This window comes from Trichechus manatus, unplaced genomic scaffold, assembly GCF_000243295.1.
Source record: "Trichechus manatus latirostris isolate Lorelei unplaced genomic scaffold, TriManLat1.0 scaffold00002, whole genome shotgun sequence".
In the NCBI taxonomy this organism is placed as follows: Eukaryota; Metazoa; Chordata; class Mammalia; order Sirenia; family Trichechidae; genus Trichechus; species Trichechus manatus.
Window position 1 is genome coordinate 16,324,133 of NW_004443938.1, and position 17,634 is coordinate 16,341,766.

General features: G+C 46.3%; 1 long non-coding RNA gene across 3 annotated transcripts; it reads right to left on the minus strand.

Moving 5' to 3' along the window:
• Positions 1 to 8,513: 8,513 nt before the first annotated feature.
• On the minus strand, positions 8,514 to 16,179 carry LOC111820112 (uncharacterized). 3 transcript variants are annotated; one of them, XR_002823636.1, is made up of 4 exons: positions 16,121 to 16,179; positions 13,153 to 13,382; positions 11,987 to 12,748; positions 8,514 to 10,669 (listed from the first exon to the last, which is right to left on the minus strand). It is a non-coding gene; the product is annotated as an uncharacterized LOC111820112 (long non-coding RNA). The 3 variants fall into 3 exon arrangements; XR_002823637.1 differs by lacking the exon at positions 8,514 to 10,669 and having other exon boundaries at positions 11,060 to 12,604; positions 12,703 to 12,748; XR_002823635.1 differs by lacking the exon at positions 8,514 to 10,669 and having other exon boundaries at positions 11,060 to 12,748.
• Between the last annotated feature and the right edge of the window lie 1,455 nt (positions 16,180 to 17,634).

The following is a 17,634-nucleotide window of genomic DNA, read 5'->3' on the forward strand; positions in this document are numbered from 1 at the left end:
ATTTTTCCTGTATCATATCAAATGTGTCTGAATATATGATACAGTTACTAAGCATCTCTTTCATAATGTTTACCTAATTTTTTTTTACTGTACTTGGGGAATAACACAGTGGGCCAAATTCCATCATAATGGACTCTAAAGGACTTTGGTCTGTGCTGTATCAATTACTTTAAATAAGTAAGCTATCAACTGGTTCATTCATTCATCCCTTCATTCAGCAAATATTTGTCACTGCCTACTTCACATAAGGCATTGTGTTTGGTGCTGGCAATCTTCTCTTTCCCTGAGATCTTAACATTTTTGTCTACATCTTCAAGACTTCCCAACTGAAGCCAACGATGGAAGATAAAGAAGGTATTTCTTTTAGGTACTTGAATAAACAGCAATGAACAAGAAATCAGGAAATCTGAGTGTTCATCCTGGCTGTGGATCTGCATAAGATCTGTGATTCTAAACACGTCTCTGGGACTCTGTTTCTTGACCCATAAAATGGGAGGATTGGCCCCTATGATCTCTGAAGTTATTCCAGTGCTATGAATTCTACAGATTCCAGGATTCCACATAACTGTCAAGTCCTTTTGTCATCTACAAGTAGACGTTTATATCATAATTTTATATATTCTTGTAAGATGATGCTTATATTTATTGTAGCTTGAAAGATACCTCCAGATTGCCCCACAAATTGTTAGAAGTAGGTGACACAAACAGTTAAGCACTGGACTGCTAACCGAAAGGTTGGAGGTTCAAACTCACCCAGAGGTGCCTCAGAAGTAAGGCCTTATGATCCACTTCTGAAAGGTCAAAGCCTTGAAACCCTATAGAGGGCAGTTCTATTCGGCACATGTGGGGTCTCCATAAGTTGAAATCGACTTGACAGCAACTAACAACCACAAAGGTTTGTTTTTAACTACATAGAAATTTGGAGAATTTTTAAGACTCTTGCACCAATTTTAGCCTGCAAATTGTTCCTACATGAAAAATGAATTTTTCATGTATAAATTGTGATCTTAAATGCTCATCTCATTTGGATAACCTAAATGAATCAGACTCAAAATCCTTTTTCTTACTTTCTTAGTTTAATTCTGTGGCATGTCACTTTAGGATGACTTAAATTACTGTTTAAGAAATGGCACCTTAACCCAATTTACTAATAACAGCACATGTGTATGTGAGCAAAATGCTTACAGCCTTATTTTCCAGCAACTTGCATCCTTGCCTCGCTCGGCAAACCACAATTCAACATGTAAACCACAGTGCCTCCAACAGCCATCAGCTGAGGGGCCCACCACATGTTGGGACAGATGCCTGATTCCCACCCATGAATTCACACCCGCAGATTCTTCCATGTAATCAAGAAGACATCTAAAGATCACCTGAACAACCAGGCATAAGACAGAGCAAACCGAAGCACATTCCTACGTATTGCCTTATAGGAAAAACCTGCCCCAGACTCTTGCTTCCGTCTAGAGTTCTTGTTGAAATTACTCCTTTCATTTCTCACTCATTCAAGAAACTTTCATTGTCAGTCACTGTAATGGATGCTGAGTAGAGCAGGAGGGATAAACTGAGACAGGGTCCCCACTAGTCCATACTGTGCGTTTGGGTGAATTACAAAAGGTGCCCCCTTCCAGTGGAGAGGCGTGCACCAGGGGCCTGGCAAGTGGAGTGCGAACTGGATTTCAGCCCCCTGAACAGAATGTTCTTGTGCAGTGAACAACCTCCACAACCGTACAGGATGGCACAGCCCGATGTGCGAATAAAAACTTGCCTAATAGAGGCACTGACGACTAGAGGAGGAAGAGCTTAACTCTGCCGAGAAATAAAGGGGAAGGAAAGCTTCCCAGAGAAGGTACTTGACTGACACATGAAAGATGTGTCGGTCATCAACAGATGGTCAAGTGGAGTAAGAACACTGCAAGCAAAAATGTGCATTCATTGCAGATAACGGCCTGGAAATGAAAACCTGTAGTAGTTTGATATGTCTGCAGAAGGCAGTGTGTGCTGTGTGCGCAGGCGTGTGTGTAAGGAGAGAGGGTGTGGGGAGGCCTGGGAAACAGACAGTAGCTGAGGCTGGAAAAGCAGGCAGGGGCCGGATTCGGAAGGCTCTTCTCTGGCATACTAAGGTGTTGAAACTTGCCTCTGAGATCATTAGGGGCATGTTTTACCACTGTGAATAAAAGTTTTCTTCAGTTGTACCTTGCTATGCTTTTTTTTTTTTTTACATCCATCGATCACAGAAATCTCCAACACCCTAAAACAACAAGTCTCATTGTCCTATAAATTGAGCGGGTAAAATCCAATGAGAAAGAAATTTATTTTTAGAATTGCACCAATCTTGACATTCCGCTTTTTAAATATAAAAAGCCTAAAGTCACCCCCAAATTATAAGCCCAGCAATGGACACTTGTTATGCAGGGCCTAGGTCTGAAATATTTATAGCATATGGTCTGCACCTGTAAGAAAACATGGACGACTGATTTTAAAAACAACTTAAACCTGTTTGAAAGGCAGTTGCAGATAGCCAGATGGTAGCTTTTAAAATAAGGATGCTGGCTGCCTTTGGGGACTAGGAGGTGGAGTGGGTGAAGAAACACGAGAAGAGATCACTCCATCACTGAGTGAGTACACATCTTATCACAACCCAAGGATGCCTGGAAGATCCCAAGGGTCACAAGGCGGGCTCCTGCAGAGCCGCTGCAGGAGGAGGACAGGAAAACCTCCCCCGAGTGGCATTGTCTTCAGGGCGCGAAGCAGACGCTCCTTCCCCGTTAAATAAAGTTACCCTCTTTTTCTATTAAAAAAAAAAAAAAAAAAAAGGTAAGAGCAGGCATAGAAACTCATCAAGTTTCGCCGTTTCTTAAAGATAAAAATACCTCCCGCAATCTTACTCCCAAACCTTCAGGCGCCTGTCAGCAAGCAATTGTTAGAAGAATGGACTCTTCTTTGTAAACTGTGTTTGGTAAAGACGATCCACTGGGGACACAATGTGTCAGCTTTCACAGAACTTGGCACTTCAACCCTCCCAGAAGTCCGAGCCGGTCCACGATGGGCAGCGGCTGTCAGGGCTGCTCTGCAGGACCTGTGTTCCCTCCCTCGCCCCCGCCCCCGGGGCACTGTGCAGGGACCACACCGGGCCGGACGCCGAGCTGACCCGGCCGGCCCCTACTCCCCGCACCAGGATGGCCGCCGGCCCGGCGGGCGCCCCCTCCGCGCCCTGAGCGCGTCGCGGTGGGGCGAGGAAGGAGGTCTCCTGGAAGCCTGGGCGCCGCCTGCTCCCCAAGTCGGAGCGGGGGTCAGCCGGCGAGCACTTCTTCTCCACCTTGCGGCCGTGGGCGGCGCGGCCGGGGCCTCCTCTCCAAGAGCTTTGGAGGAGTTTCCTCTCCAGCCTGGCTGCGCGCCGAGAAAATGAAAGCGCCAGGGTGCGGCTCCCCGGAGAAACCGGGACCCGCAGCCCAGATCCCCGTCACCTCCCCAAGCAAGCAGGGCGTGGGGGAAGAGTTGGGAGGTGAAGTTCTCCGGCGACGCGGCCCCGCCGCAGGGCGGGCACCCAGGAGAGGCAGCGCCCGGAGCCGGCCGGCGGGAGAACAGGGGACCCGCGACGACTTCGCGCTTTCCGCCCGCCTGCCCGCGGTCCCGTGCCGGGTGCCGGGTGCCCCGAACCCGAGCTGGGCCGACGCAGCCACCGCGCCCTGTGTGCTGGCGCGGGGCCCCCTCACCTGGATCGCGCTGGTGCTCTCCGGGCACCGCCGGCCGACGAGCGCGCTTCTCCTGCGCCCGTACGCCGCGCCCCTCAGCTCCTCGCCGCAGCTGGAGAAGTTCCCTGGTCACTATGTGCTCTGCCCGGAGCGGGGCGCAGCCTCCAGCGGCCTGGCCACGGTGCCCTCGTCTGCGCGCAGCTCCGGCGGCGGCGAGCAAGGCAGCAGCCCTTTCCTCCTGCCGCTCACCCCGCCTCCGCTCCACCCTCCGCACCCACCCACCCGAGCCCACCCCCGAGCCTGCCACGTGCCAATTCCCGGCGGCGTGGCGCCTGGTAAACCTGGCCCTGAGCACCAGCCGGGCCTCACGCCAGGCCCTTGCCCATCTGGCCTCTCCCTGCGCTTTCTTTGGGACAATCCAGTTAATGAAAACACCAACTGAACGGAGAGAAAGTGCCTACTAAGATCCTGGCGCGCTGCCTGGGGCTGTGGATGCGAACGTGAATAAGGCCCAGTCCCTTCCCTCAGCGATTTTATGGTGGAGGACGTGTACGTGGTACTACCAGGAAGAGAACAGGCCAGATGTCTCCAGCAGTGGACACGACTCATCTTTACCCGCCGCCGCCACAACCAAAAAATAAAAAATAGTTCTGAGAGAAGAGTAAAAAATGGTGATGGCTTAAAGGCGCGGGTGACACCTGACTTGGGACTGACAATCCAGTAGAATTCGGATACTGCAGGATTTATTCCAGAATCTGAATAATTCCGGGGGCTGGGGCGGAGCTGGGAAAGGAGATGGGCGAGGAAGTGAAAGAGAAGCAGGAATTAAGGCTGCCTAGAGTGCTGAGTTGCTGGAATCATTGTCCTGGTCCCTACAAAGGCTGGACCAGGCGTGGAGAAGGGAAGGAAAGTAGATGTCCTTTATGCTTGAGAAGTGGGTCTTCCAAGAAGCAGGCACCAGGGCAAGATTAACCGTGGAAGGATTTTATTAGGGGAAATAGCGGTGGAGGGAAATGAAGCGGGAGCGAGAGAAGCTGCGTGAGCCTTCAGACCTTACAAGGCCTGACCGCAGTGAAGGAGAGAGGGAAGGAAGGAAGACTGGGTGGGATCACCCTAAGGTCCCTGCCGTCTGAGGGCAGTTTAGTAAGTTCGTTGGTAGGTCCTCCAACCAAAGTCGCCATCAGAGGTGTCCATCTCCCTGGGATCCCTGCCTCTCCCAGTCCCGGGCTGGGTGAAGCCAGCGGGAAGCAAACACACGCGCAGCAGCGGTGATCTCAGAGCCAGCAGCTCTTGGTCAGCTAAGCTCTGGATAGTAGGAGATTGTGGGAGATGTGGGAGGAGCATTCTCAGATCTGCCACAGTCTAAAAGATAGATGGAATCAGCTTTCCCCCAACACTCTCACAGTTTAAAAATGAGACCCCAAAGGGTTGCTGTGATGAGACAGCCCCGCCCCTCCACCCTGGACCACCACGCTGAACTAGTGACTGCCCTTTTTCATCACATACGCCCCCTAGTCCTGTCTCCCCACCTTTACACACACACACACACACACACACACACACACACACACTCTGCCTGGGAAAACACCTCTCACTCCCACTTACTCTTCAGTACTTAAGAGTCGCCTCCTGTAAGGAGGAGCCTGGCCCCTTACTTCTGCCACAGACCTACCACAGTGGGTTCGTGTGTGTGTTTAGCTTGCTTCTTGTATTGCATTTCTCACACTGTCTTACAATGTTTATTTTTTCTCATTATAAAATGTTTACTGCACAAACCTGGAAAAATACATGCAACCCTAATTTCTCCAACTCCTCCAGTCTTTTAGGGACACCTTCCCCTGATACCCGAGTAATCAAAGTCCGAGCCTTCATCCTATGTGTATGAGTCTCTGACCAATCAGAAGAGAGAAACCACACAGTAATTTAAACATGGGGTGTTTAATATAAAGAAGTATTAAACAAGGGATTGGCTAGTAAGAAGTGAAGAAAACAGGAATAGCAGAATAAGAATATAAGGAGCAGCCCCTACCCCTAGGGCTGAGACAGAGCACCTAAGGAGCCCCTCCACCCCCCTCCCCCGGGCTGAGGACCTCAATGGGGAGGGCACGGCAATGGCCCCCTGAATGGTAGAGAAGTTATGGTGGTGGTATGCCAGTGAAGCTTGCTGGAAATCCACCCTCTAGGGTGTGGAGGAGTCCCTAACTGAAACATTGAAGATTTGAGTCCACCCAGAGGCACTCTGAAGAAAGGCCTGGAGATCTGCTTCGAAAAATCAGTCACCAAAAACCTTATGGAGCACAGTTCTACTCTGTCACACATGGGGTCACCATGAGTCAGAATCGACTCGACGGCAACCAGTTAGAGTGTGGGGAAAGGTGTTCATAGACAGGTGTCTCACTGGAGGCACTTCACTACAAAACCACCTGAAAGGGAAGGTGGGCTGCCGGGAGGAGCTGCTGGCTCCTGGGTTCTGCTGTACACTGCAGGATGCTGGAGCCAGAGAAGCCACACGCACTTCAGGAGCCTACCAAGCAAGTGCACCAGAACCAGAAGGCAAAACCCTGTCCTCCTGCAGTGTCTCTTCCGTGCCCTCTGCCGACACAGCTTAACATCAAGCCGGCTGGCAAAGGAAGTTATTGAAAGGGCCCAGATCCATCTTCACAGAAAAGGCAAAAAGGGTGAATTTACAGCGGAGAGGCAATATATTGATAACTGGCACACTATGCAATCTCAGAAATTCCAGTCATTGTCCAATTTCTGCCCAAAATACTCCTGCCGATTCCAGAGGAATATTAACATTTCTGCACACCTCTGCCTGCTGGCACTTGGCTCTCAGCTGGCCATTTTGTTCCTGATCAGCACTCCCTCCACTGCACGCTGTCCCAAGCACTTCTTCCCAAATAGCTTTGCCTCAAACATGGCTCCTCCTTATCTAGCTCCTCATGCACAGCTGTGAGATTTAACAAAACTTAACAGAAGGCTCAAGGAGACAGAAGGGAATTGCAAAGGAGAAAAGGAAAAAGTTAAAACCCAATAAGAACAACCACAGAGCTCCCTCTCCTTAGCCTGAGCCCCATGCAAGAAACCAGCTCGTCTCCTCCAGACAGAAGGCCCATCACTGAGCCCCAACAAGAGCCCAATCTATGACCCTATCAGGGCCTAGCAAAAGAAAAAAAAAATTCTCCTCACCCTCAATATTAGTTCCACTCCAAGCAAATAAAAAATAATCTGTAGACATGCATGTCTGTCTATAGTAAAAATGAACATTTACATTATGTTAGGAAGAAACTGATTCATTAATGCATTTATCAAGCATCTACTCAGCTCCTTGCCTGTACTAGATAGTGAGGAGATAATCTGTGTAATTGTTCAATATGTGGGAGACAGATAGTAACAAACAATTTTACGCATGGTGGGTTTTTTTTTTTGTCTTGGGTAGATGCAGTGAAGATGCAGAGTATAATAAGGAGTGCCAACATAGCTCTAACAGGTTCAAGACGGCCCCCTGAGGAAGCATCATCTAAGCTGAGCTCTGAAGGATGACTGAGGTTTAGATCATTCTAGATAAAGCGAAAGGTGTGCTTGAGGCTCTGAGGCAGGAAGGAGCTGAGCTCATCTGAAGAAAAGGGACAGGAGATGAGGTCAAAGAAGCAAACATTAGCCAATCATGCATGGTCTTGTAGGCACATTAAGAATTTTGGATTTTATCCTTAGAACAATGAGAACCCTCCAAAGGGTTTTAGGCACCAGTCAAGCCGATGAGGGAAAAGAGGATGGATTGAAGGGCAGATTTGGGAAGAGTATGGGGAGAATATATGAGGCTAGTGCTCAGATCCTTGCATGTTGCTATGATGCTAAACAGGTTGCAACAAAGCATCAGACTAGGAAGAAAGGCCTGGCAAACTACTTCCAAAAATCAGCCAATGAAACCCATATGGATCACAACAATCCTGTCCACATCCAACTACGGGGATGGTGCAGGACCAGGCAACATTTCGATCTGTTGTGGATGGGGTCGTCATGAGCCAGGGGCTGACTCAATGACAGAAGCTAACAACAAGAGTGCTCAGAACAGAGGTTGGGTCTGGACTATAGCCTGAGGAATAACGGCCATGTAGAGACAATGTGGGGAGTCCCCAGGCGGTGCAAACGGTTAAAAGCACTAGGCTACTAATCAAAAGGTTGGCGTTTTGAGTCCACCCAGGCATGCCTCAGGAGAAAGGCCTGGCAATCTGCTTCTGAAAGGTCACAGCCACTGAAAACCCTATGGAGCAGTTCTGGTCTGCACACACACGGTCACCATGAGTCAGAATCCACTCGACGGGAACTGGTAAGAGATGATGTAGCGCCAAGGGCGTGGCTGAAATGACCTGAGTAGAGACGGTAGAGTAAGAAGAGACAGAGTCTTCTCAAGGTGGGGTTAGGTTAGCAAAGAGGCCTGAGGAGGAAGAGCAGGGGAGATGGGAGACAATCGGGAAGTCATGCTGGGTCGTCTTCATTAGAGAGCAGGATCAGTTTCCCTGTAGAATACCCAAAGGCCCAATGAAAGCCAATCTGCTCCCAAAGAGCCACTCAAATTCCCACCAGTGGCAAAGAGAAGAACAGCATGAAGGTTTCAAAAGGCAGCCCCACACCCCTCCCTCACAATCCCCTCTTAGCCAACAACTTTCAAAACTACTTAGCTAGAATGTCTTAGCTGCTGTTGCCATCCAGTCAATTCTGACTCATGGGGACCCTACAGGACAGAGTAGGACTGCCCCACAGAGTTTCCAAGGCTGTAATCTTTACGGGAACATACTGCCACATCTTTCTCCTGCAGAGCAGCAGGTGGGTTCAAACCACCAACCTTTCGGTTAGCAGCTGAGCACTTAACCACTGCACCACCAGAAAACTAACCATTTGATCATATTCTCTTGCAGAATTCTCATAGGTAAATTACCCAAATCTAAAATCATGCCCTGTTCATCTTCTCATCCCCAGTAACGGAGTGCTTTTTCTAGCACTTAGAGGGTGCGCAGTCATGTTTGTGGAATTGAATTTTGTTTCCAAACTCTTTCCTGGCACTAGGCAGTGTGTGCTTAGACTCTGTGGTAGCAGGACACCGGGCCAAAGGTTTCAATAAACAGGCCACCCTTTCCCTCAGTTACGCTTCAGGAGGAGTTTCCTTAACAACCATTCTTGCTTTTGGAAGATTCTTTATTCTTTCTTTTCTTAAGTTATGGTTTTTGTTCTCTTTCCTCTTCTGTCACAGCACCTAAGGGAAGACAGTCTTCCTGCCATGTAAACTCTCTGTCTCCGCCTGGGCATAGCCTGCTCCAGGAAGGTCATTAGACACACACACACAATAGCAATACCAGTAAAAAAAATTATTGCTTTTAATACCTATCTCCAAGGAGCTCAAATACAGTTTTACAGCCTGTTTGTAGAAGAGAACTAGCGTTCCAGCCACGGTTACTTACACTAAGTGCCTTTCTATTACTTAATGCCTCATAACGGCCACAGGCTAATATGCAGGCCCCCTCCCCAGGGCACCAGGATCTCATCAAGGGGCAGAGGCTGCCCAGATTTAGGCCCAGCCCTTCCCTCCAGCATGGGCAGGCAGCTCTGCTAAGGGGTCAGGGGAAGTTTGGAGAAGCCGAGGTTTCTAGAGGATAGCCTTTTCGAGGAAAGCTACATCCTCCTTTCTGAAGATTTTTGGCCAAATACAAACGGGCTCTCTTTCAGCTGGATGCTCAAGAACTTGCAGGATCCACTTCTCTTCAGCTTTCAAGCCCCTGAAAGAAAGAAGAAGGTGTATGATTGCCATTCCAAAAAGCTGCTTGTAACCTGAAAATCTACTCACCCTCCATTGCCTTCAAAGCATTTGCACGTGAGTATGGTGTGTAGTTGCAGAATGTAGTCTTGTGTGTGCACGTGTGTGCCCGTGCATGTGTGCACGTGCAGATTGCTTTTTTTCCCTCTTGGATTCAGTTTACCAGTTTTCCTTTCCACTGACAGCTTGCTAAAATCCAACTTATGTATCTTTGAAGGAATACTGAAAAATGAAAGGCCGCCTGGAAGGCTTACAACACCTTCATAAAAAGTCTATGTTTTGTTTAGCTCATCACTCAAGATTCCAGATCTAAAAACCTTGTTTAAGCCCTCAGAGGATCTGCCTTGGCCAGGGCCAACATCATCACCACTCTGTCCCTGAGCTGCAAAACCTCTCCAGGCATCTCCGAAGGGGAGGCTGGAGTCACCAATGCTCCCTGGGAGGTGGGCCCTTCATACATTTGTCCGTGAGTTTGACCAGAGCTGCCCAAGCTGATGGTGTGCCATCTGGCTCCTGTGTAACCCCAGTGCAGACACCCTACAAGACACAGTAAGAGACTTTTAACCTTGGGCTTCACCCTCAAAAGATAAAGCCTTTAAAAAAAACTACCTGTGACACTGATTTTTCTAAGTTGATAAAACTGATGTTATTTTCAGTTTGTTCCATTCTTCATAATTTATAAAGCAATTTTGTATGATAAACATATCTGAAAATGTAGAAGTTAATATTTTCTGAATCAAAATAAAGTACCCATTATAATGCTATATACCTCAAAGATGTCCTAGCAGTTCCTGCTCCCCGACTCATTAGATCGTCAGTGTTTATTTTCCCTGGCGGCCTGAGCCTAGGAAATGTGTTTGGACCTAGAAACTTGCTGTGAAATGCAAAACTTACAAAATATGAGCACGCCTTTTCTCTAAAAATTCCCTTTATGGCCCTAAGTTCCCCTTTTCCAATTCCCTGATCCCATTAAACTTTTTCTTGGCCTTCACGGCCGCATTCTCAGATTGTACTCTTCTGAATTCCGTTTCCTTCCTCCCAAACCTGTTCATTATGTTCCGTCACTTCCATTTTGCTCTCAGCAGCATGGTCTTCCTAACCCGTCATAGGAAGCCTTCTTCTTGTTGAGTGTATTGGGGTCTGGGGTTTGGATGTCATAGTTCTAATTAGGTAGGAAGGGAGGAAAAACAGATATACGTAGTTCCGCTTGCTGACAAAGACAATATAAACGGCATTTGAAGTTGAAGGTTGTTGGCTTAGGGCCATCTGGTGTATGGACAGGACCTTTAGAAGGGAAGTAATTATTGAAATTAAACTACCTAGATAATGGACTTCAGCCAGCACATTAAAACTAGGAGCTTTCTCCTCGTAAATGGAGCTATGAGATAAGTTTTTACATACTGGCAAGTAGCTGAATAACAATAAAAATAATTTTTTAAAAATCCTAGTTGCCATAAAGTCGATTGTGACTCATGGCAACCCATGTGTTTCAGAGTAGAACTGTGCTCCATAGGGTTTTCCATAGAGTTTTCAACAGTTGCGATCTTTCAGAAGTAGATCAGCAGGCCTTTCTTCCAAGGTGCTTCTGAGTAGATTCGAACCACCAACTTTTTGGTAGATAGCCAAGCTCTTAACCATTTGCACCACCCAGGGACTCCATGTGGCTGAATAGGAACACACAATTATAAACCTCCTCAAAAAGTATTATAATTTGGTGATGATATATAATTTTGGGATTTCAGTTTCAAAGCAGGGGTACTAAATGAGCTAAAACCTGAACATGAGCTCAAATTTATATGGTTACCAATTTCTTCTTAGTCTAATACATCTTAAAAGGAAGAAAAATAAGTCCTTAGGATATCATATAAAATTATAGCATATATATATATATATATATATAGAGAGAGAGAGAGAGAGAGAACATATTTCCAGTTCAACACATATACTTATCTGGTTCATTTGACAACTGTATATTAATATTTTTTTTTCCATAAAAGAAATTTAATGACTTTAGTGATAGAATGGAGGATCATGTCATGAAGAAAAAAATATGCTTTTTAAATTTTGTGTCTGGGGCATAATATAAATACTTACTGAATTAGTGGACACACGAATGAATGAATCTTTATTGCCTTAAGTTTGAGCAACAGTTTCTTGAATTTGTGGCTATTGTTTGTTTTTTACTCACACTTTCTAACTGTAAGCTTTAAATAAACCCCAAGCTTTAAAATCTAAACTTCAGGCTTCTAAATTAAATATAGTTTTCTGTAGGACTGGCTAAAAGGTTAGATTTGTATCATTATACTGTAAAGAAAAGATTTCCATAAAAATAATTGAAAATATTATGACATTAAATTTTTCTCTTCTAGATTATTATAAAATTTTCATCAAGACTTTTAGTGGTTCGCCAAAATTGTAAGATTAATGAAATCTTTTTTCCCTTTTACTGCGTAAAGTTTTTAAAATACTTCAATTTTACCGTTTTTTCAAAGTGAAAGGAAACATAGTTGCAGGTTACTGTAACCCTTTAAACCAGTGGTTGCTGTCAAGTCATTTCCGACTCACGGCCACCCTGTCTGTGTGTGTCAGAGCAGAATGGCCGATTTTTCAGAAGTAGATCACCAGGCTTTTCTTCCAATGTGCCTTTGAGTGGACTTGAATCTCCAACTAATCGGTTAGCAGCCAAGCACACTAACCATCTGTACCACTCAGGGATGCCTGCTCTGAAGTTTGTTGTATTGTTGTGTGCTGTCAAATTGATTCCGACTCATAGTGACCCTATAGGACAGAGTAGAACAGCCCTATAGGGTTTTCTAGGCTGTAATCTTTATGGGAGCAGATCGCCAGGTCTTTCTTCTCTGGAGCGGCTGGTGGGTTCGAACCAATGACCTTTCAGTTGGCAGCCGAGCACTTAACCGCTGCGTCACCAGGGCTCCTTACTCTGAAGCTTAAGTTTCAGGAATAATCAGCTTCCTTCCTTACTCTCCCTTCCATTCCCCTTCTCAGGAAGGGGGAAGGACAACGTTTGCATATTTTATGTCTTCCATGTCATTTGAGGATGAGGGTCTCAGCAAGTCCTCTTTCCCGGTGGAAGGCCCTAATCAAAGCAAACACCTTATTTTGAACAAGCAGCCCCAAGAGCAGAAGACGGAAAAGAAGCACAGTGAAGGGAGCTGCTTTATTCTGCTCTCTCACCTCCCAGAAGGTCTTCATCCGTCGCCTGCAAGCATCTTCAGCAATGCTGTAATGGAATTATACAGCAGGCTGGGATCCTTTTAAATAGGTTAACCCAACATATCATAGAGTTTAGACAATTTCTTTGTAAAAGTACAATTTTCTATAAGAAGAGGATATTAATTTGCTACTGAAATTTAACTAAGAAATGCAACCACCCTAATGTTATTATTAATCACCAGCAAGTCGACTAGGAAGCAAGTGAAGCTAGCGGTGCTGCTGTTGCTACCGAAAACCAAACCAAACCCGTTGCCATGGAGTTGATTCTGACTCATACGAGTCTACAGGACAGAGAAGAACCACCCCACAGGGTTTCCAAGGAGCAGCTTGGGGATTCAAACTGCTGACCTTTCAGTCTGCAGCTCATCTCTTAACCACTGCACCACCAGGCCTCCTGTCATACCGGCTTACCCAGAAATCCGAAGGTGCATTCCAAGTTCACCTGGGGAAGAAGGAAGCAGGTGGTTGAGAAATACACTCTCTTTTTGCAGTGATGAGATAATGAGAAGTAGATCATTCTAAGAAAGTGCTAGAGGTGCTTTTGTGTCTTCCCAGAATTGTCCCAACGGCGAGGCAAATACAGGAGTGACTGGCAGGCTGAGGTGGAGACTGGCTGTTAGCCTCCAGTCTCTCAGCTTGTGCTGAAAATAAGTAAATGAACAGACAATAAGTCAGAGTATCATGAAAGTGGTCCATAAGTCCCCAACTACATCACCACCAAAGTCTCTTCTCCTCCTACACCCCAGTGAGGAAAGTTATGCTTTGCTCCCATTTCTCCACCCCAACACAATTTCATCAATGTCAAGACGATGTCATATGACCCCGGTTCCCACTCCTCTATAAGGTGGGGCTTTGTTTACATTCAACTTGCCTTCTTTGGTGACTTCCCAAACTTTCTCCTCCTCTATTCTACTCCCTACCCAGGTTAACAGCATCACTATTTCCCAAGTTGCTGGGGCCACCTTTGACTTCTCCCTTTGACTCCTCACAACCATTTGGTCTCCAGTCTTCTTGTTACCTCCCAAAGAGCTTCCAGATCTCTCTCCCCCTCCACCACCCTTCCCGTTACTTCCGCCCAAACAACTGCACCGAACTCCTGGCCACCTGCTCACACTTCAAGACGTGGCCAAAATGGCTTCTGTCTGTCACATCTTCCCAGGTCTGTCTAGGTGGAGCCAGCTATGTAGTGTTAGGGCTGTTTGTTCCCTCACTGCCACCCCCGCCCCAACTAGAGAGCGGGCCACAGGGCAGAGGTGTCTGTGTAACTGGAAAGCCCAGTTACCCGTAACTGGAAAGCTTAGAAGTCCAGTGCTTGGAAAACAACAGATACTTCAGAAATGTTTCCTACATGAAGGGGTTATTTGTGTCCCTCTGAGGAGCTGAGTTCATCTCCTGCTGTGTAGACACATTTCACAAAGCCCTGCTTGGTGGTGTGGTGAGTGAGTGCTGTGTACCCAGGAGTAGGAGTCTCTTTTTGTCCTCTGTCACTAAGCACTGCTCTATTGCCATTTAACATCGCTAAGGTCTGAAGATTCCCTTTATCATTTTTCATCTGGGAGCTGGTCACTTATCACTCTTCCTCACTGTCTCATGCTGGTTGGCTTCTTCCTCTGAGGGAGGAGATGAGGAAGCATGGTCAGAACTCTTTAGAGATGGCAACCTCACTCTAGCTCTCCCACCTCCCTGACAGTGTCAAACCGTCAGCAGAGGCTCCTTCTTTTCCTGGCCATACCACTCGCTATTATTCCAGATGTGCTGACACTAAGGAACGTCTGTGAAGCAGTGACCGTCACACATTGTCAAGGAAAGCGAACATAAACACAGTGGAAGGAGAAGCCTCTGTGAATATGTGTGTGTGCATGTTGAGTGTGACTGTGTGTGTGTGGTATGGGGGGGGTGTGAGTGTGAGAGAACGTGTGCGGGAGTGAGTACATGTGAGTGAGTGTGTGTGTGGTATGGGGGTGTGTGAGTGTGAGAGAACGTGTGTGGGGGTGAGTACATGTGAGTGTGACTGACTGTGTGTGTGGTATGGGGGGTGTGTGAGTGTAAGAGTGTGTATGGGGGTGACTACCTGTGAGTGTGACAGTGTACATATGTGCTACAGGGTATCTGTGTGTGTATCAGTGTGAGAAATTGTTCTGTGGGAGTGAGTGTATGTGAATGTGACAGAGTGTGTGTGTGTGTGGTATGGTGTACGTGTGTGTGTGCGTAGCAGTGTGAGAGAGTGTGTGAGAATGAGTGCATGTGTGACTGAGTGTATGTATGTGCTATGGTGTGTTTGTGTGGTATGGTGTGTGTGTGATATGGTGTGTGTGTGAGTGTGGGTGTAAAAGGGTGTATGTGCGGGGGTGAATATATGTGAGTGTAACTGAGTGTATGTGTGCGGTATGGGATATGTGCGCTACAGCACGTCAAAGAATAGCATAGTAGTTAACAGCCCTGACTCTGGAGTCAGAACGTTTGGTTTAAATCCTGGCTCCACTCTCACTAGCTTTGTGACCTCCAGAAATTACTTGACTGTCAGTATCTCAGTTTCCTCACGTATAAAATGGCGAATCATATGGGTAGTGAATGAGTTAGTATTGATAAGCACTACCTAGGGGTTATATGCTATCTAAGCACTATCTAAGGGTATTAGAGAAAAACAATTACAGAATTTCTCTTGCCCAGATGCTTTATTTTACTTCAGCATATTTTCAAACTTGAAGCACACAGGAGATGTGGCACAGTGCAAGCTCTGCACAATGTAACCCATAAAACCCGTTGCTGTTCCGACTCATAGCGACCCTATAGGACAGAGTAGAACTGCCCCATAGGGTTTCCAAGGAGCACCTGGTGGATTCCAACTGCTAACCTTTTGGTTAGCAGCCGTAGCTCTTAACTACTACACCATCAGGGTTTCCCTGCACAAATGTAGGTGGTCTTTAAAGCTTTTTGATGGGCTGACACCTGAATTCATAATGACACAGCCCTGGCTCACTCTGTGGAACAATACAGAATGATCTTAACACCAAAAGTGGCACCGCATGAGGAGAGTCAGCCACATTAACTTCAGCAGAGAAAGCTCACAGAGTGAGGTACTAACATTTCTCAAGCGTTTATTCTGTGGTTCACTGGGCTCAATGGTTTGGATAGTTTATCTTATTTGCTCCTCGTAGCCACCTAATGGGGTAGATAACATTATTACCCCATTTTACAGAGGAGAGCGCTCTGAGGATTAGCAAGGATAAGCAACCTGCTGGTGGTCAGAGAGATAGTGACCAGTTGACCCCAGAGAGAATGGGCCTGACCCTCACTCTGTATGGGGAAGACTTGAGTCTTTGTTTTATTAATGAACTGTTTTCAACTACTAACAGAAAGGCTAGTGGTTTGAACTCACCCAGAGGCTCCTCGAAAGAAAGGCCTGGCAATCTGCTTTCGAAAGGTCACGGCTTCGAAAACTCTATGGAGTGCAGTTATAGTCTGTAACACATAGGGTCACCATGAGTTAGAATCAACTCGATAGCAGCTGGTTTGGGGCTTTTTATTTTCGTTTTCTATTATGAAAATATCATTGCTGATGTCAGATGGATCTTGGATGAAAGCAAAGAATACCAGAAAGATGTTTACCTGTGTTTTATTGACTATGCAAAGGCATTAAGCTGTGTGGATCATAACAAATTATGGATAACATTGTCAATCATGGGAATTCCATACACTTAATTGTGCTCATGAGGAGCCTGTACATAGACCAAGAGGCAGTCGTTCTAACTGAACAAGGGGATACTGCATGCTTTAAAGTCAGGAAAGGTGTGCGTCAGGGTTTATCCTTTCACCACTCTTATTCAATCTTTATGCTGAGCAAATAGTCTGAGAAGCTGGACTATATGAAGAAGAATGTGGCATCAGGATTGGAGGAAGACTCATTAACAACCTGCAATATGCAAATGACACAACCTGGCTTGCTGAAAGTGAAGAGGACTTGCAGCACTTACTGATGAAGATCAAAGACCACAGCCTTTGGATTACACCTCAACATCAAGAAAACAAAAATCCTCACAAGTGGACCAATAGGCAACATCATGATAAAAAGAGAAAAGATTGAAGTTGTCAAGGATTTCATTTTACTTGGATCCACAATCAACACCCATGGAAGCAGCAGTCAAGAAATCAAAAGACGCATTGCAGTGGGCAAATCTGCTGCAAAAGGTTTCTTTAAAGTGTTAAAAGCAAAGATGTCACTTTAAGGACTATGGTGCACCTGACCCAAGCCATGGTGTTTTCAATCGCCTCATATGCATGTGAAAGCTCAACAATGAATAAGGAAGAATTGATGCCTCTGAAACATGGTGTTGGCAAGGAATATTGACTATACCATGGACTGCCAGAAGAACGAACAAATCTTGTCTTGGAAGTACAGCCAGAATGCTCCTTAGAAGGGAGAATGGTGAGACTTCATCTCACATACTTTAGATAGGTTATCAGGAGGAGCCAGATCCTGGAGAAGGACATCATGCTTGGTAAAGTAGAGGGTCAGTGAAAAAGAGGAAGGCCCTCAAGGAGATGGATTGACACAGTGGCTGCAACAATGAGCTCAAGCGCAACAAGGATTGTGAGGATGGCGTAGGACCGGGCAGTGTTTCATTCTGTTTTATGTAGGGTTACTATGAGTCGGAACTGACTTGACGGCACCTACCAACAATTATAAAAACATAATTCAGGTTTTCATGTTAGGATCATGATTACTAAATGGTTGTTCATTGCATATTGGCTGTGGATGATTATGATGACCTAGCCCTAGGCCAAATGAGAAGGCTGGCCCTGGCCTTCCTTTTCAATATCTCCTCTAGATCCCAGGCTAGCAACCACGCCATGAACAACTGCTGTCTGTTGCTAAGAGCTTATGCTGTGAAC